This window comes from Elephas maximus, chromosome 24 (assembly GCF_024166365.1).
Source record: "Elephas maximus indicus isolate mEleMax1 chromosome 24, mEleMax1 primary haplotype, whole genome shotgun sequence".
NCBI lineage: Eukaryota > Metazoa > Chordata > Mammalia > Proboscidea > Elephantidae > Elephas > Elephas maximus.
In genome coordinates this window covers 56,388,205-56,407,261 of record NC_064842.1, presented here as the reverse complement: position 1 = coordinate 56,407,261, position 19,057 = coordinate 56,388,205, and the positions used below count along the sequence as shown (strand labels likewise).

Sequence of the window (19,057 nt, the reverse complement as noted above, 5' to 3'; positions counted from 1 at the left end):
TTCCTTAGGGTTTTCTGTGTATAAGATCATGTCATCTGCAAATAGAGATACTTTGACTTCTTCCTCGCCAATCTGGATGCCCCTTATTTCTTTATCTAGCCTAATTGCTCTGGCTAGGACTTCCAGCAGAATGTTGAATAAGAGTGGTGATAAAGGGCATCCTTGTCTGGTCCCCGATCTCAATGGGAATGTTTTCAGGCTCTCTCCATTTAGGGTGATGATGGCTGTTGGCTTTGAATAAATGCCCTTTATTATGTTGAGGAATTTTCCCTCTATTCCTATTTGCTGAGGGTTTTTGTCATGAATGAGTGTTGTACTTTGTCAAATGCCTTTTCTGCATCAATTGATAAAATTATGTGATTCTTGTCTTTTGTTTTCTTTATGTGGTGGATTACATTAATTGTTTTTCTAATGTTGAACCATCCCTGAATACCTGGTGTGAATCCCACTTGGTCATGATGAATTATTTTTTTCATATGTTGTTAATTTCTATTGACTAGAATTTTGTTGAGGATTTTTGCATCTACATTCATGAGGAATATAGGTCTATAATTTTCTTTTCTTGAGATGCCTTTACCTGGTTTTGTTATCAGGGATATGGTGGTTTCATAGACTGAGTGTGGTAGTATTCCATCCTTTTCTATGCTCTGAAATACCTTTAGTAGTAGTGGTGTTAAGTCTTCTCTGAGAGTTTGGTAGAACTCTGCAGTGAAGCCTTCTGGACCAGGGCTTTTTTTCATTGGGCGTTTTTGGATTACCTGTTTAATCTCTTCTTTTGTTATGGGTCTATTTATTTGTTCTACCTCTGTTTGTTTTAGCTTAGGTAGGTAGTGTGTTTCTAGGAGTTCATCCATTTCTTCTAGGTTTTCAAATTTGTTTGAGTATACTTTTTCATAGTAATCTGATATGATTCTTTTAATTTCAGTTGGGTCTTTTGTAATATCATCCATCTCATTTCTTATTCAGGTTATTTGCTTCCTCTTCTTTTTTTTTTTTTTTTTTCTTATCAGTTTGGCCAGTGGTTTATCAATTTTGTTGATTTTTTTCAAAAAAACCCAGCTTTTTGTCTTCTTAATTCTTTCGATTGTTTTTCTGTTTTCTATTTCATTTAGTTCAGCTCCAATTTTTATTATTTGTTTTCTTCTGGTGCCTCTGGGTTTCTTTTGTTGCTCTCTTTCTATTTGTTCAAGTCGTAGGAATAATTCTTTGATTTTGGCGCTTTCTTCTTTTTGAATGTGTGCATTTATTGATAAAAAGTGGCTTCTGAGCCCCACGTTTGCTGTGTCCCAAAGGTTCTGATAGGAAGTGTTTTCATTCTTATTGGATTTTCTGAATTTCTTTATTCCATCCTTAATGTCTTCTATAATCCAGTCTTTTTTGAGCAGGGTATTGTTCAGTTTCCAAGTGTTTGATTTCTTTTCCCTGCTTTTCCTGTGATTGATTTCCACTTTTATGGCCTTATAGTCAGAGAAGATGCTTTGTAATATTTCAATGTTTAGGATTCTGCTAAGGCTTCCTTTATGACCTAATATGTGGTCTATTCTAGAGAATGTTCCATGTGCACTAGAAAAGAAAGTATACTTGGTTGCTGTTGGGCGGAGTATTCTGTATATGTCTATGAGGTCAATTTGGTTGATTGTGGCATTTAGATCTTCCGTGTGTTTATTGAACTTCTTTCTGGATGTCCTGTTCTTCACTGAAAGGGGTGTGTTGAAGTTTCCTACTTTCATTGTGGAGCTGTCTGTCTCACTTTTCACAATGTTGATAGAGTTTGTTTTATGTATCTTGCAGCCCTGTCATTGGGTGCCTAAATATTTAATAAGATTATATCTTCTTGGTGAATTGTCCCTTTAATCATTATATACTGTCCTTCCTTATCCATTCTGATGGATTTAACTTTAAAGTCTATTTTGTCAGAAATTAATATTGCGACTCCTGCTCTTTTTTGATTGTTGTTTGCTTGATATATTTTTTTCCATCCTTTGAGTTTTAGTTTGTTTGTGTCTCATTGTCCAAGGTGTGTCTCTTGTAGGCAGCATATAGATGGATCTTGTTTTTTAATCCATTCTGCCACTCTCTGTCTCTTTATTTAGTCCATTGACATTCAATGTAATTGGTTTAACCAAAGGGTTGGCAGTTTGAATCCGCTAGGCGCTCCTTGGAAACTCTATGGGGCAGTTCTGCCCTGTCCCATAGGGTCGCTATGAGTTGGAATCGACTCGATGGCACTGGGTTTTTTCTTATGGATAAGTATGAATTTAGTGCTATCATTTTGATGTCTTTTTTTGTGTGTTGTTGACAGTTTCTTTTTCCCACTTGATTTTATGTGCTGAGTAGATTTTCTTTATATATTGTCCTTTCCTCATATTTGTTGTTGTTGATTTTGTTTCTTCTGAGTCTGTATTTTTCCCTCGTATTTTATTTTGATGAGTAGGATAGTTTGTCTCCTTTTTGGTTACCTTGTTATTTACCATTATTTTTTCTAAATTTATAACCAACTTTTATTTCTTTGTATCGTCATATCTTCCTCTCTATATGGAAGGTGTATGATTACATTTCTTATTCCCTCTTTATTATTTTAATATTGTCTTCTTTTACATAATAACATCGCCATTACCCTGTGTTGGGCTTTTTTTTTTTTTTTTTACCTTGCTTTGCTTTTTTTTTTTTTATTTCCCTGTCTGGGTTGACTTCTGGTTGCTCTGCCCAGTGTTCTATTCTTGGGTCGATAACTGATATTATTGATTTTCTAACCAAAGAAGTCTCTTTAGTATTTGTTGTAGTTTTGGTCTGGTTTTTACAAATTCCTTCAACTTGTGTTTATCTGGAAATGTCTTAATTTCACCTTCATATTTAAGAGACAGTTTTGATGGATATATGATTCTTGGCAGGCAATTTTTTTCCTTCAGTTTTTTGAATATGTCATCCATTGCCTTCTTGCCTGCCTTGTTTCTGCAGAGTAGTCTGAGTTTATTCTCATTGGCTCTCATTTGTAGGTGACTTTTCATTTATCCCTCACTGCTCTTATAATTCTCTCTTTATCTTTGGTTTTGGCAAGCTTGATTATAATATGTCTTGGTGACTTTCTTCTAAGATCTAACTTATGTGGGGTTTGATGAGCATCTTGGATAGATATCTACTCATCTTTTGCAATATCAGGATAGTTTTCTGCCAACAAATGTTCAAGAATCTTCTCTGTATTTTCTGTTATCCCCCCCGTTCTGGTACTCCAATCACTCATAGGTTATTTCTCTTGATAGAGTCCCACATGATTCTTAAGGTTTCTTCAGTTTTTTTTTTTAATTCTTTTATCTGATTTTTCTTCAAATATATTAGTGTCAAGTGATTTATCTTCGAATTCAGAAATTCTTGCTTCTACTTGCTCAATTCTGCTCCTCTGACTTTCTATTGAGTTATCTAATTCTGTAATTTTATTGTTAATCTTCTGAAATTCTGAATCCTGTCTGTCTATGGATTTTTCCAGCTTTTTAAACTTTTCATTATGTTCCTGAATAATCTTTCTAATTTCTTCAGTTGCTTTATCTGTGTTTTCCTTGGTTTGTTCTGCATATTGCCTCATTTCTTTCTGGATGTCTTGAAGGGTTGTGTATATTCAACTTTTGTCTTCTGCATCTGGTAATTCCAGGAATGCACTTTTATCTAGAAGATCGCTGGATTCCTTGTTTTGAGAGCATGTTGAGGTGATCATGGTCTGTTTCTTTATGTGACTTGATATTGATTGTTGTTTCTAAGCCATTTATAAGTTATTGTATTAGTTTATGCTTGCTTACTGTGTCCTAGCTGCTTGCTTTGTTTTGTTTTTTTATACCCCATGGGTTGGTTGAGTGAGCTAGCTTGATTATTTTCATCTTTGGAGCTCTGATGTCCTGTTCCCAGCTGGCTAGAGCTTTTCATCAGGAGTCTATTCAGATTTCTTGTATGAATTCTGCTCTGGTTTTCAGATAGCTGATTATCAAGTGTGTGCTACAGGCTCTGTCCTATAGTCTTAGAGGGGCAGGGGTGATTGGCATATATACCGGTATCTGATTGCAGCAGGAGGTCACTCTCTGAACAAGGCAGGGGTTTGAGAACCCACCCCCAAGTGTCTCTGAAGAAAATGTGTCTCTGTTCCCTGGAGCATGCTGGTGGGTGGGTTTTGCAGAGGGACCATGGACACCCAAAGTTTTTGGTTGCAAGGACTGGTAGGCATCAGTTATCTTTAGACCCCTGTCGCAGGTGGCTGGGTGACCTGAGTGGAGCTACCAGTCCTTAGGTCCCTGATGTATGTAGGTGAGGACCTTGTTTAATAGGCAAAGAAATGTCAAAAGTCAAACACCCACCTCTCTACCGCACACCTGAATTGGTTGGAGTTTGCCAACGGGCCTATTCTCCCAAAATAGGCCCACATAGGTCCACGCAGAAGGGAAAGGTGCTCAAGGTCCACGGAGTTTTTATGCCTGGACAGGAGCCGCTTCTATCCTGATCTCCCCCGGTTAATGGAGGTAACAAATCATCTTTTCCCCCCAGTTGCAGTTTCTTCCTTCCCCAAGGCTAGGAGGATGGCTCTAGGTGCTCACCAGCATCTATCTCATGCCCAGGGATTCTGCTGCTGAACCTGGCTTAGGGGTAGGGGGGCGCGGTAAAATATACGCAAGTACTTAGCTTTTGCCAGGAGCCCCATTCTCCTCAGGTTCCTGAGGTGTGAGTGGGCTGTGTGTCTGGCTGCTTCTCCTTGAGGAAATGCAGCCGAAGGCTAATACCAGCCCGTTGCCGCTGCTGCCGCTTCTCCGGGAATGGTACCTGAGGGCTCCCCATGATTCAGGTTTGGTAACTCCTCTCCACTTCTGAATCACCTCTTCCTCCCCCTGCACCTCAGTTCGTTGTCTCAGCTTGCCTTTGATTATCAGGGCTCCCAGCTTGTCACAAATATACTCATTTCACTTGTTTTTTTTGGGTCTTAGTTGTAAAGAGGGCTCGACGGAAGCGTCTGTCTATTCTGCCATCTTGGCTCTGCCTCAGAGTCAATCTATTAACTTTTGAATAGTTCACAGACTTCTGTTAGTAAATCTTTCCCACCAGCAGCAAGGTATGCCTTTCCATTTTTCTTCTCTTCATGTGGGTACGGTATCTTTTATAATTTGATTCCAATTTTTTTTTTTTAAATTAATAAGGCTTGTTATTGTTAGTTTTGACACCATGGCAACCCCATGTGTGCAGAGTAGAACTGCTCCATATGTATACAGCATGGTATTATTTGTTCTCATTTATGATTCTAATTGGCTATTAATTGTATAAAAATCGTTGTTGGTTGGCTTTGGTTATTATTCATCTTTCATGTATTTTATCACTTTTCTTATGTTTGTTGTTTTTAATTTAAAAGTTTGCGGTGACTAAAAACTGCTAAGTAAAGGATTCATCTGTAAATTACAACTATTCTTTCTTCAGAGCTCGTTATTTTTCTTGCCACATAACATTAATTAGCCCTTAAAAAAAATATTGAGTAGTAGTGGTAATAGATTAGATTACTCTTTTGTTCTTGATTTTTATGGGAATTTTATATTGTTCAACCATTTAATAAAATTTTTGTCATTTGCTTCTGGCAAATACACTATATAACATTTAAGGAAATATTACTTCATTTCTTTTTAAATTAAGGTTTTATAAGAAAAAAATGTTTAACAAAAGGTTTTTTTTAGCAATTTTAAAAATATATGTTTTCTCTTAATTTCTCAATATAATGGGATGTGTTAACACATTTTCCAATTATTAATTTTTATACAAAGAAAAATTATTTTATTGTAGATAATTTATTATAAATAACTTCTTATTGCAGAATTTTTTTAATGATTTTTAAATTGTTCTTGCTTTACCAAATTTATTTTCCAAAATACGTATTATTCTCACATGCATCTCCTAGTTCCATCCTCCATGACTCTTACTTTTATTGCCATGGTCTCATTTGCTTAGTATTTTTGCTCTGTTTTGAGCAATCTCTTCTATTTCACCTTCCGGAACATGGAGTTTATTCTCAGCAGGGTACTCCATTTTAAGTTTTTTATTGTTTCTACCATTATGATTTTTCTCATCAAGGAAAAAAAAAATCTCACTTATGTTTTATTTTCTTGGGAGTAGTCGTGATTTTTTATATGTTCTTTTATCTCCTCCATTAATTTTTTTTTCAATGTGAACAATCTGTTCTATTAATTCAGCTTTGTATCCTACTTATAATATTCTACCTATTTAATTGTGTTTAATTCTAGTTAGGGTACTAGTGAGGTGCACCCCTTACCCATTCCTTTCCTCTCATCTCATATAGGTCATTCTTCTAGATTGTCTCTGGAATTGTTACCTAGAAAGAGGTAGACAATATAGTAAAAATCTTTGTTTTCATGGCTGGATAGTAAACAATATGCAAGTTCTGACCTCTTTGGTGAGACTTCCTTACCAAGCACTTCTGTTATCCTGGATTTTTAGTAGGTGGTGGATAGAGCAAGTCCTATCATCTCAATTAGAACGGCCACACAAATTCAATTCATTCTATAGTGGAATTTTTCTGATAACTGCTCTACCAGGAAATATTTGTGGACCCAGAAAGAAGTAATGTCAGTAGTGAACAAGGAAACCCATCTTCTTAGGATGAGGGGTCCTGTGAAGAAAGCACCCTTTCGCACTTAGCCTTTAGGCAGCAGGGGAGTGAGTGGTCTGTTCTGTAGCTTCCTCCAGTGAAAAAACAGTTTTCTCTCCAACGGGATTCTCCCTTTTGGCCTTAAAACTCTATCATTCCCTATATGTGATCTTTCCTCTGTAAAACTCATGGCTTCAAATGGCTTTAGATTCCTTTGACTTTCCACCAGTAGCGCATGTTATTTTAATTATTGGTGCAATCATAGAAAAGTTGGGTTAAAAAAAAAAAAAAAAACCTCAGGAAATTATGCCCCAGCAATGATCATAGGAAGGAAATAAATCCACTTGAATGGAAATCTCATATATGAAATCACGTCCTATGAATACTGCCTACTCTATAGTTAATATTTATTGATGACAATTTTTTTTTTTTACAGTGGTTAAGAAGTAATAACAAATTGATTAGTGCAAAGGCATAAACATAGACTGTATGCCTAATCTGTTTCTAAAAAATATTATAACGGTACTAAAGGACAAAAAACAAACCAAATAAATAATTACTATATTTATGATAGTGCACAAGAACTACAGAAGAATGCTCACAGAATTTACTTGCTAATATTTACTGCATGAATACCACTAGCTCTTTTCTCTCTAAGTTATGTTACTTTTTATAAAGTGTTGGATTCATACCCTGTCACAAATCTCTTGTGTTGAGATATAGGTGCTGTGCTATTTTCTAAATTTTGACTTGCTGACTTGTTTTGCTTTTTTAAATTTTTCATTATTATAACTTGTCTTCACTCAGTGATACCACAGATTGTATTTTCCAGTCTTACAATAAAGATGTCTAACTGGTGTGTCTGCAGAACTTGCAGTAATCACTAATCTTCCGTTACTAGATGTATGTAATCATATTTGTGGCTACAATCTTCTTCTAGAAAATGTTTCAATATACCAGATGCTGTCTAAAAATCCATCTAAATGGATTTTGTATTCTCTTAGGGAAATCAGAAAATTGTCAAGCCTATATTTTGTTTTTTTTTTTTGACAATGTTACCTTCAAACACAGAAGTAAATAGAGCACTTTTTCTCTGGAAATGTAACTCTATGTGATGTGCTAAAACAATAATTCTCTTTTCTCAAATTAATAAACTGATGAGAATTCTTTTGTCTTACTCTGTTGCTTTATATTGATTATTGTTTTATTTGTTGCTTTACACCGAGTAAAGTATACAATTTCCAATAGTAACATACTATCTCAATTTGTCAGAAGCAACATTTTTCTTCTTCCAAAATGCATTAAACTGTAGCATTTAGTTTTATGCAATTGTACACAGAAGGTTTTGCAGATTAATTCTTCTATTTTTTAAAGATTACTATCCTTGGCTTATGTTATATTATAAAATTCATCTTCAATATTTGAATACTTCTTTAATTTTTGATTTAGCATAGTATTTTGTTATTTTTTGAAAATTCATTAAATTTCAGTTCTGTAAGATTATGGTGCTCAAAATAGTAGGTTAGTAAGAGGATAAAATTTTAATTTGACTATCTTCCAATTTAGTGTGTCTCACTTTTTTTGTTGTTGCTGTCACCCCACTAAGCAACCTTTTTTCCCCCCTTAATTTCTCTCCTGCCACTCATGATTGGCATATATTTGTTTATGCCATTTATGTACTGTGGGCCTATACCAAAACCAAAAACCCACTATTGCCGAGTTGATTCTGACTCATAGTGACCCTAAAGGACAGAGTAGAACTGCCCCATAGAGTTTCCAAGGAGTGCCTGGTGGATTCAAACTGCCAACTTCTTGGTTAGCAGCCATTGTACTTAACCACTACACCACCAGGGTTTCCAATATAGAGAACCACAAACCACTGTAATACCTAAGTTGTTTTCACTATCCCAAAAGCAATTTGCACCTGCTTATCAGTGACATCACCCCTGTTGTGAATGTATTCCTGGGACAAAACCTGTTGCCATGGAGTCAATTCCAACACATAGAGACCCTACAGGACAGAATAGAACTGGCTCATAGAGTTTCCAAGGAGCACCTGGTGGATTTGAACTGGGACCTTTTGGTTAGCAGCCTGAGATCTTAACCACTATGCCACCAGGGTTTTCTGCCTGGGACAAAGAAATCTAATATTTATGCTAGAATATCTCCCCATAAGGGCCTCAGGGTTTTCACAGAAGTTAATTCTTATGATCCAGGCTTTTCCATTATCTCACTTACACATAAATATCTTGTTTTAATGATGGTTCCCTCAAGAGTTTTCACTACAGTTAGACCCATATTACAATATTATTATATTATCCTATGACATGTGAAATGAGGGATATCATTGCTGATATCAGATGTATCCTGGCTGAAAGCGGAAGAGAGCAGAAAGTTGTTCACCTGTGTCTTATTGACTATGCAAAGGCATTCAACTGTGTGGATAGTAACAAATTATGGATAACATTGTGAAAAACAGGAATTCTAAAACAATTATGCTCATGAGGAACTTGTACATAGGAGAAGATGTGGTCATTTGGACAGGAAAAGAATACTGTGTGGTTTAAAGTCTGGAAAGATGTGTGTCAGGGTTGTATCCTTTCATCATACTTATTCAGTCTGTATGCTGAGTAGATAATTTGAGAAGCTGGACTATATGAATAAGAACACGTCATTAAGATTGGAGGAAGACTAATTGACAACCTGCAATATGTAGATGATACAACCTTGCTTGTTGACAGTGAAGAGGACTTGAGGCACTTACTGATGAAGATCAAAATCTACACCTCTATGGATTACACCTCACCATAAGGAAAACAAAAATCCTCACAGCTGGATCAATAAGAATCATGATGATAAATGGAGAAAATACTGGAGCTATCAAGAATTTCATTTTACTTAGATCCACAATCAATGCCCAGTAGAAGTAGCAGTGAAGAAATAAAATGATGTACTGTATTGGGCAAATATGCTTCAAAAGAAATTTTAAAAGCTTTAAAAAAAAAAAAAAAACAAGCATGTGACTTTGAGTACTAAGATGCACCTGATCCAAGCCATGGTACTTTCAATCACCTCATATGCATGAAAAAGCTTTACAATGAATAAGGAAGATAAAAGAAGAATTGATACCTTTGAATTATTGTTGTGGCAAAGAATATTGAACATAGCATAGGCTGCCAGAAGAATGAACAAATTTGTCTTGGAAGAAGGACAACCAGAATCCTCTCTAGAAGAGAGGATGGCAAGACTTTATCTCACGTAGTTTAGATATGTTTATCAGGAGGGATGGAACCCTGGAGAGGGACATTATGCTTAGTAGAGAGTGAGTGAAAGAGGAAGTCCCTCAACAAGACAGAATGACATAATGGCTGCAGTGATGGGCTCACATAGAAATGATTGTGAGGATGGCATAGGACCAGGCAGTTTTTCATTCTATTGTACATAGTATCGCTATGAGTTGGAACTGAGTCGACAGCAGCTGACATCAACAACCTTATGACATGCTATTCCAAAAACATGTCAAATCTTAACAATAGTCTACTGAAGATACAGTATAACTACAAGGTGAAATTAGCTCATGTGGTTAGAATACGCAGCTGGAGGAAAAGAAGACCACACAGAAGCATATGCACAAATGTGTTGCTTTTGGTTTTAGAAAATTTTGATTATATAATATATATACAATCTTTCATCCCACTTATGTACATCTCTTACCAATCCTCCTGTTAGGTGTAGTTTTTCATGTATTAATTTATAATTGCATTTCACATATGAAGGATACCAAAAACCAAACCAAACCCGTTGCTGTCGAGTCAATTCCAACTTACAGTGACCCTATAGGACAGAGTAGAACTGCCCCAGAGGGTTTCCAAGGAGTGGCTGGTGGATTCAAACTGCCGACTTTCTGGTTAGCAGCCATAGCTCTTAACCACTATGCCACCAGGGTTTCCCTATGAAGGATAGTGATCCTTAATGTGTTATATATGTTTTTAGTCATGGTTCCCAAATTCATTTGTAAAATATACCATTGTGGTGAGCTGTGGCGTTCCTTTAACTTAAATATGATTAAGTTAATCAATCTATTTCTGTGGGACTATTTTGTTGTTTTTTTTAATTAGTTTTTTGATCTCATTTCTAAATCAGATAATTTTTTATCTACATTATAGTATGCATGGTTTCATTTTGCATCTTGGAATATTTAATCTGACAATTATTTTCGTTTATGATGTGATGGAGGGATGGTGTAATTGTGTGGTCTGTGATATTTTGGACAGTGTATTGTTGTGTGCCCTAAGTCAAAGGAGCCCTGGTGATGCAACGATTAAGTGCTCAGCTGCTAACTGAAAGGTCAACAGTTCGAACCTACCAAAAAGAGTTTCACAGGAGAAAATACCTGGTGATTTACTCCCTGGAAGATTGCAGCATGGGAAACCCTGTGGGGCAGTTCTACTCTGTTACACAGGGTAGCTATCAGTTGGAATCGATTCTACAGTCCACAACAGAAGGACATTTAGGACAATAGTAAAAGGATAAAGCAGGACCAGATTTCATGTGATGGCATGTAAGCTTCCACTACTTTCAAAAATATATGTGACAAGTTAACAAAAATCTTTTTATCAACAATCAATGTACTCCACATATAGTTGTGTTTATTCATTTGCCTAGCCTTACATTTGTATATTTACCAAATATTTATCAATTACCTGTTTTTATAAGGAAAATATTTTTTTAATTCAGAAGTCTTAAGAACTTGTTAATTATAATTGTCAAAATTTCATGATAGGCATGTCCAGATTTTTTTTAGATTAATTTTTTTCCCTATTTATTGAAATGCCTTTCAAATATAACCTGACTTCAATAAATGCATATGTCTTTATAGGGGATGGCAAGAATTTAAACAATTTTTTGGAAACCTAAATTATTTTACTTTTAGTCATAGATTAATTCAGAACCATAATATTCCCAATAATCTTCACATACTCTTAATTTTTTTGTTTTGCTAAGAATTCAGAACATTAACTATTTTTAGTTGTAAGAATTATTTAATCTTGAAAAGTAAATTTTTTTTAAGAACTGATTTTGATATGTATATGTGTATATTTTGAAACACAATAAAGGAAAAAAAAATGTGATGAAAACCTCCTAGCAATAGGATTATGATGTCAATATATTGAACCACAGGAAATGTCAGGAATAGTTTTTATTGATGAGAGTCAAATATGCATGCTCTAATAGTTTTTATATAATAGATTGTTTTGATCTCATACCAGAATAGATAGATTGTTTTGCTTTTGAAGTTCTATATTTGGAGATGGTTTACTTCTCAAATATAAGGTGATGTTACATTGAGATTGAAAGCGCTGGTGAGGGTCATTAATGCCTATGATGGGTTGATACACTTTCATAATTCAACAGATTTTATAAATTCATAGATGTGAATTCAGCAACAAAAAAAGGCTATTTCTTTGTCATTTATGCTACCAACTCATGTTTTGGGATGTAATCTCACTGAATCTCATTTGCCTCATTATTAATAGCACTTTCTATTTACCCCTGGCTTGGGCAGGCTGTGAGAATTAATGAGACTAAATCCCCTCCTAAAACTTTTTAAAGAAAAGACATTTCCTAACTTATTGCTAGCCTACTTAAAAAAAAAAAAAAAAACGGTTGACAGATACACCATGAAAGAAAACTGTTGGAGGATGGTCTGCCTCTACATCTTGCAGCTGAGCTGCCAAAGCAGAGAACTTGCTCTCTTGTTATTATAGATGCCTTCCTCCTTTTTCGGGGCACACATAGTTTCTTCCTCTGTCTCTTGCACATGTGTGGACAACATACGACACTTAGCCAACCCCACTCTTCTGTATCTCTTCCCAGCAAGGAAGGGACGGGGTCTCTGGTTTGACCACAGCCCGAAAGAAGTGTGTGTGGAACATCTGCCCAGTGCCGGCCTTAAGGGGGAACTTACTGGCTATGGGAGACCAGGTCCCACAACTGAAGGTATTTTCCAAACAGCACTTTGAGAAGGTATTTTCCAAAAGTGCTCCAGGAATGCTCTTCTGAAGGAGGAGGAGTTGAAGGTGGACTACCAAGAAAACTGGAAAGCCTTTGGTAGCCGATCCTACAGCCCTGATCACAGACAGAAAAAAAAAAAAAAAAAAAAGATAACTCTCAAAACTTGAGAGACCTCACAAAGTCTCTCACATTCATGAGAGAATGGACAAGAGAAAGAGTGCCACAGAGTCTCACCAGCTTGTTCTTCAGACCACAAATCTTCCGATAAAGGCCATGTTCAGTCTCCTCCATCTTCTACCAGTCTTCATCAGATAGGTGTGGACCACTTCAGATCCCAGGAGGAGGACCATGAACACACTGTTCCATGCCAGAAGCCTGGAAAAGGCCACAGTAATGCCTTTCAGGACAGTCTGGGGGTCAGCCGAGGACACCTGGGTGAACCCAGAGTAAAGGGGTGGTGACTCAAAGCGAGGAGCATAAAGCCTCCCACAAGGAAAAATGTCTGTTGGATGCCAAGGGAGATGAAAAGTCTTCCGTTCTGAGCAGGGAGAAATCACCCAAGGCTGTTTCCAAAGAGGAAAGCTGAAGGCCGCTCTCAGGCAATAACACAAAGGAGAAATCACCCTCCAGTGGTGCCAAGAAAGAGGGAGCAGCATCAAGAAAAAGTTTTTGCCTGCCTTAGAGGTTGCTTCAGACAGACACCTTAAAAAACCAAAGCACAAAGACTCATAGAAAACCAAATGAGACAAAAATAAGCTAAGTTTAGACACTTTAGACACAAGAAAGGGGGCAGGAGACCTAGTGCCCAAGCTAAGAGAGAAGGTTTCCAACAATCTTAAGACTCAAGAAGAGAAACTAAAAACTTCCAATCTGAATAGAAAATCAGCAAGCTTCCTCCCTAAAGCTAGAGAGGCAGGTATGGATGATGAATTTGAGCAGCCCGCCATGTCTTTTGAGTCATACCTCAGCTATGACCAGCCCTGGAAGAAAAAGAAAGATCGTGAAAACTTCACCCAAGGCACTTGGAGAAAACGGACTTAAAAAAAAAAAAAGTGATTCTGAAAGCACTGGTAAAAACTTGGACTTGGTTCAGAAATTACCTAAAGTGAATGAAAAGAAATCAGAGAAGTTGCAGCCGTCTGGAGCCAACTCAGCCAAGCTGAAAAATGTCCCCACCGATGTGTTGCCAGTGTCGCCAGACCTCCTGTTACCCATGATGCTGGTCAACTATCCTCCATTTCTTTCCTTTGAGTTGATATTCTCCTTGCAGCCAAAGCAAAAAGCACTCTCTTTACACCAGGAAGAGGAAAAAATCCAATTTACTGACCACAGAATGAATTCTAAGATGCAGGTGTATTTTGGTTCCAAGTGTGCCCATCTCCCCAAAATGATGACCTTGCACCAGCAGTGCATCCGAGTACTGAAAAAGCAACATCGATTCAATCTTTGAAGAGGGAAAAGTCCCATATTTTGTTCTTGAACCTATTTTAGAGAGGTGTACACCAGATCAGCTATATCTCAATGAGGAGTACAATCACATATTAATTGAAAAAACAAGTCAGTTATGGAAAATTCACTGTCACTGAGGCTTTAAGGAAGAAAGGCCAGAAGAGTATGAGTCATGGTGGGAGATGTACCTGTGGCTTCAGGATGCCCAGGGGCAGCAGTTACAAGTAAAAAGTTACGAGTACTGACAAGCAACAATGGCCTTTTTCAACTCTGTGGCCAAGCTGCCTTGTGATATCTGAAGGAGGCAGGAAAAATTCGGAAAAGTAGACGCAGCTATCCCCGAGAGAGTCAAGATCAAGTCAGATCTGTACACCACGGGAAGCAGCCAAGCTCCTCCAGCAGTGGCAGCAGCAACAGCTTTAACCCCTCCACAGTGGAGCCAGCCTATGATGGCCTGAGCACCAGCAGTACCCACTTGGAGACAGTGGTCAGCAGCTCTGTCTCCTTTGATCCTAGGAAACTGGCTGTGAAGAAAATTGCCCCAATGATGGCCACGAATTTAGAGATTCCAAGAACAAATTCTCTGGCCGATAGACTGAGGACTTGCCTGGGAGACGGAATTGGGGAGAAGGAAATATAAGGGCAATGAGGGTTGGGAAATGGAACTTCCCAAGTTAACCAGAATATTTTGTTCTGTGAAACCTTTTGATCTCAGATCCTGCAGTTTTCAGGTGCCATACCTGTGAACTTATGTGCCACAACCACTGCCTGGAGAATCCATCAGAATTCTGAAGAAGCTGTGAAGACTCAGTCTTCTGAGGATTTTAAGGTCAATTATACTTTTGTTGTCAACTAGTCTCTTTGTAAAGTATAAGACATATTTTTAATTAATAAATATTGGCCTCAGGTTATGTTAAAAAAAAAATGTCTAGCTTGGGAAGTTTGAATGCAATTTAAATCTAGAAAAAATTCCAAAATATAACTAAGAAAATTGGTTTATTTTAAAAGTATGCTCCCATTTTTAGAAAGAGATTTCTTACATAAACTGTATTATTCTGGCCAAATTAAAAAAAAACAAAAAACACAGTACTATTCTTTCCCTGGTTATAGAGACCCTACAGGACAGAGTAGAACTGCCCCATATGGTTTCCAAGCAGTGCCTAATGAATTCAAACTACCAGCCTATTGGTTAACAGCCACAGCTCTTAACCACTATGTCACCAGGGTTTCCATTGTGTATATACATAGTATGTATGTCTAATAACATTATACGATATAATCTTCTCATTCACAGTCCTTTTGTTTAACAATGATTACTGTTTTTTACTTCCAAAAGAAACAATTCTAAAGTTTGACAGCTAGTTTTTCTAGTTAGTTGCCATTGATTCCTATTCATAGTGACCTCATGTGTGGACTGCTCCACAGAGTTTTCAAGATGGTGACATTTGGAAGCACATTCCCAGGCCTGTCTTCCAAAGCACCTCTGGGTGCTTTGAATTGCCAATCTTTCATCTAGTGGTCAAGTGCTTAACCTTTTGCGCCACCAAGGTACTACCTAGGCAGCTAAAGTGAGCCATAATTTTGCTCAAATATTTTAGGCTAGCTCTTGTATTTTCTCATAACTACATGCGTTCGGAGATAAAGCGGCTATTTTTTGTAAGACTCAAATCCTGGCATCAAGAAGGACTAAGCCACTACAGCCTTCATAATATAATGTATTATTGACATAATTTATGAACTAGTATTCAGGGTTCAGAGATCTAAGAACTTTTGTTGGAAAATATTGCCAAGATGGAGGAATAGTCAGATGCTTCCTGTGGTCCCTCTTTCAACAGAGACTTGAAAAAACAAGTGAATCAATTATATGTGACAATCTAGAAGCCCTGAACATCAAAGACAAAGTTAAGGAGTTTGACTGAGCAGCAGGGGGTGGGAGAGACAGTTCAGAAGCAGCAAAGAGATGCTAGACATGAGCTAGTCAGAACCCAACGGACAGGATAGGCTGGTGCATGTGGGCTGAGGCAAGCAGTAGCACTCAGGACACATTTTACCGCGTCGAGAGAGACAGGGCAGTGAAGAGTCTGCACAAGCCTCCAGAGACAAGGGAAGCAATGCTGAATCTGTGAAAGTTAAGTGCAAGCATCTAACCTACTGTGCGGGATCAAAATAACCCTTTTCCCTCTGGGACCTTAGTAGCAAAGGAGTGCCTCTTTTCGCCTCACCTACCCTGTGTGCTCCAATACCAGTCTAGCTGTATTCAACAATTGCCACGCCCCCAAGCCAGAAATAGAGCCTATTGTGCCCAAATCGGTGTCCTGGGTTCAGGGGAAAATTAAACAAACAAAAAAACCCCGCTAACTCCCATAAGCTGGGTACTCAAGACTAATAGCACCCAAACTAGTCTCTAAAAAACACCACAACCCCTAAGGTGGAAACTCAGGGCAGGCACTGCCCCTTTATCTAAGCACACTTATAAGGGGTCCACAGGCTTCAAATGCTTTTTCCCCTGCCTAGACCTGTGTGGGCCTATTCAACAGCATAGGCTCTCATTAGCATAATAAAAAAATACAACAGGGTATATACCTGAAGCCTATTTTCAACGGGAACAACTAAGGGGAAGTGGCAGATTTGTGAGATTTGACACCACGTTGCCCATTAAGCAGGATCCTCACCAACCCACATCAGGGGCCTGATGGCTGGCGACTTCACCCATTCCACCTAGCCACCCATGACACTGTTTCAAGAATAAGTGGTGCCTCCCAGTCCTTATAGCCAACAGCATTAGGTGCCCAAATCTGGCTACAAAAACTTACCCATCTGTGTGCTGTAGGGGACAGGAACATAGCTTCCACCTAGGCATTCAGGGGCAGCCATAAACCCCCAACATGCTTAGCCCAAAATCACCTACTGCGGCCAGATACCTGTGCCTGCTCCAATCACCCCTACATAGCCCTGCCTCTCTAGGACTGTAGGTGAGAGCCTGCACCACACATTTGATAACCAACTACCTGAACACCTGAGCTGAATCCACACATGAAAATAAATATACTCTTGGGTTCACACAGCTAGTAGCAGTTCTAACCACCTGGTGACAGAATGTGAGAGCTTCAAAGACACCAATAACCAAAGTAGCTCATACACCCAGCCTATTTGGGCATATCAAAAAAAAAAAAAAAAAAAGGACACAGGCAAACATACAATAAATAAATATAACAAGTTACTGATGACTCAGAGACAACGGTCAATTTCAAATCACATAAAAAGGCAGATCATGATTGCTCCAGTGAGTGACCAAAACCAATAACCAGGAAACCTCCAGAGGAAGATAAAATCTTAGAGTTACCAAAGGGAGAATTCAAAAGATGAATATACGGAGCTCTTCAGGAGATCAGGAAGGAGATCAGGCAAAACTCAGGCGAAGCCAAGGAACACACAGACAAAGCGATAGAGGAACTTAGGAAAGCTATACAAGAGGAAAATGACAGGTTGCTAGAATCCACTGAAGACATGAAATAGAAATCCAAAAGATTAAAAATAAAATTTCAAAGGGAGAGGGGAAATTCATTAACTATGTAGTAGAAAAGAATCATTTTTGGTGAAGGGAAGGACAACACACAATACAAGGGAAGTCAATACAACTGGACTAAAGCAAAAGCTAAGAAGTTTCCTGAACACATACAATCACTACGAGGGACAGAGTAGCGTCTGGAGACCATGGTTTTGGGGGACATCTAGGACAAGTGACGTAACAAAGTGTTTAAAGAAAATGTTCTGCATCCCACTTTGGTGAGTGCCATCGGGGTCTTAAAAGCTTGCAAATGGCCATTTACGATGCATCCACTGGTCCCAACTCACTCGGAGCAAAGAAGAATGAAAAACACCAAAGACATGAGAAAATATTAGCCCAAGAGACAAAATGGCCGTATAAACCAGAGGCTTCGTCAGCCTGAGAGCAGAACTAGATGGTGCCAATGATCGCCCTGACAAGGAACGCACCAGAGTGCCCCTGACAGAGCAGGAGAAAAGTGTGGAGCAGAACTCATATTTCACATAAAAAGACCAGACTTAATGGCTTGACTGAGACTGGAGGAACTCCACAGCCATGGCCCCCAGACATTCTGTGGACCCAGAACTAAAACCATTCCCAAAACCCAATTTTCAGACAAAGATTGGGTTGGGCTATAAAACATAAAATAATACTCATGAAGAGTGTGCTTCTTAGTTCAAGCAGATACACGAGACCAAATGGGCAGCTCCTGCCTGGAGGCAGGATGAGAAGGCAGAAAGGGACAGGAACTGGTTGGATGGACACAAGAAACTCAGGATGGAACTGGGAGGTGTGCTGACACATTACAGGGATGGCAACTAACATCGCAAAACAATATGTGTATAAATTTTTGTATGAAAAATTAACTTGAGCTGTGAACTTTCACCTAAAATATAATTTAAAAAAAGAAAATAAAGAATTTCCCTGTGCGCATGTGACATTAACTTGTTGAATCTCAAGTGGCAGTTCAAAATTCTAACACTGTAAAATAAGCCACAGCTAAACTCTATGGGGCAGTTCTACTCTGTCCTATAGAGTCGCTATGAGTCGGAATCGACTCAACGGCACTGGATTGGGTAAGATTACTACTTACAAAAAGTTTAATTTTGATTTTTATGCTATAAATAAATAGTAAATGTGGACCTTAGATTAACTAAATGAGAAATAAAACTCATTTTCTTTCCTTCTACAGTGGTACTTTTCTCTGTCCTATTTGTATAGTGCTGAACAATATTCAACCAAATGTAATATTCAGACCAAAGCTTGAACCATATACCACACATGAAGGCTCAGGAAGATTTTATTAATTGTACTGGAAAGCTCTCAGGTTTAGTAAAGCAGTGTGTATTACATAATAGGAACTTCCTTCAATTATTTTTATTATTGTCTCTAATTTTCCAGAAGGGATATAAAATATATGC

General features: G+C 37.9%; 1 pseudogene; it reads left to right on the top strand.

Annotated features, from left to right (window-relative positions):
* Positions 1-14,729, top strand: part of LOC126066865 (elongin-A-like) — a 49,711-nt pseudogene extending 34,982 nt beyond the window's left edge.
* Positions 14,730-19,057: the final 4,328 nt, after the last annotated feature.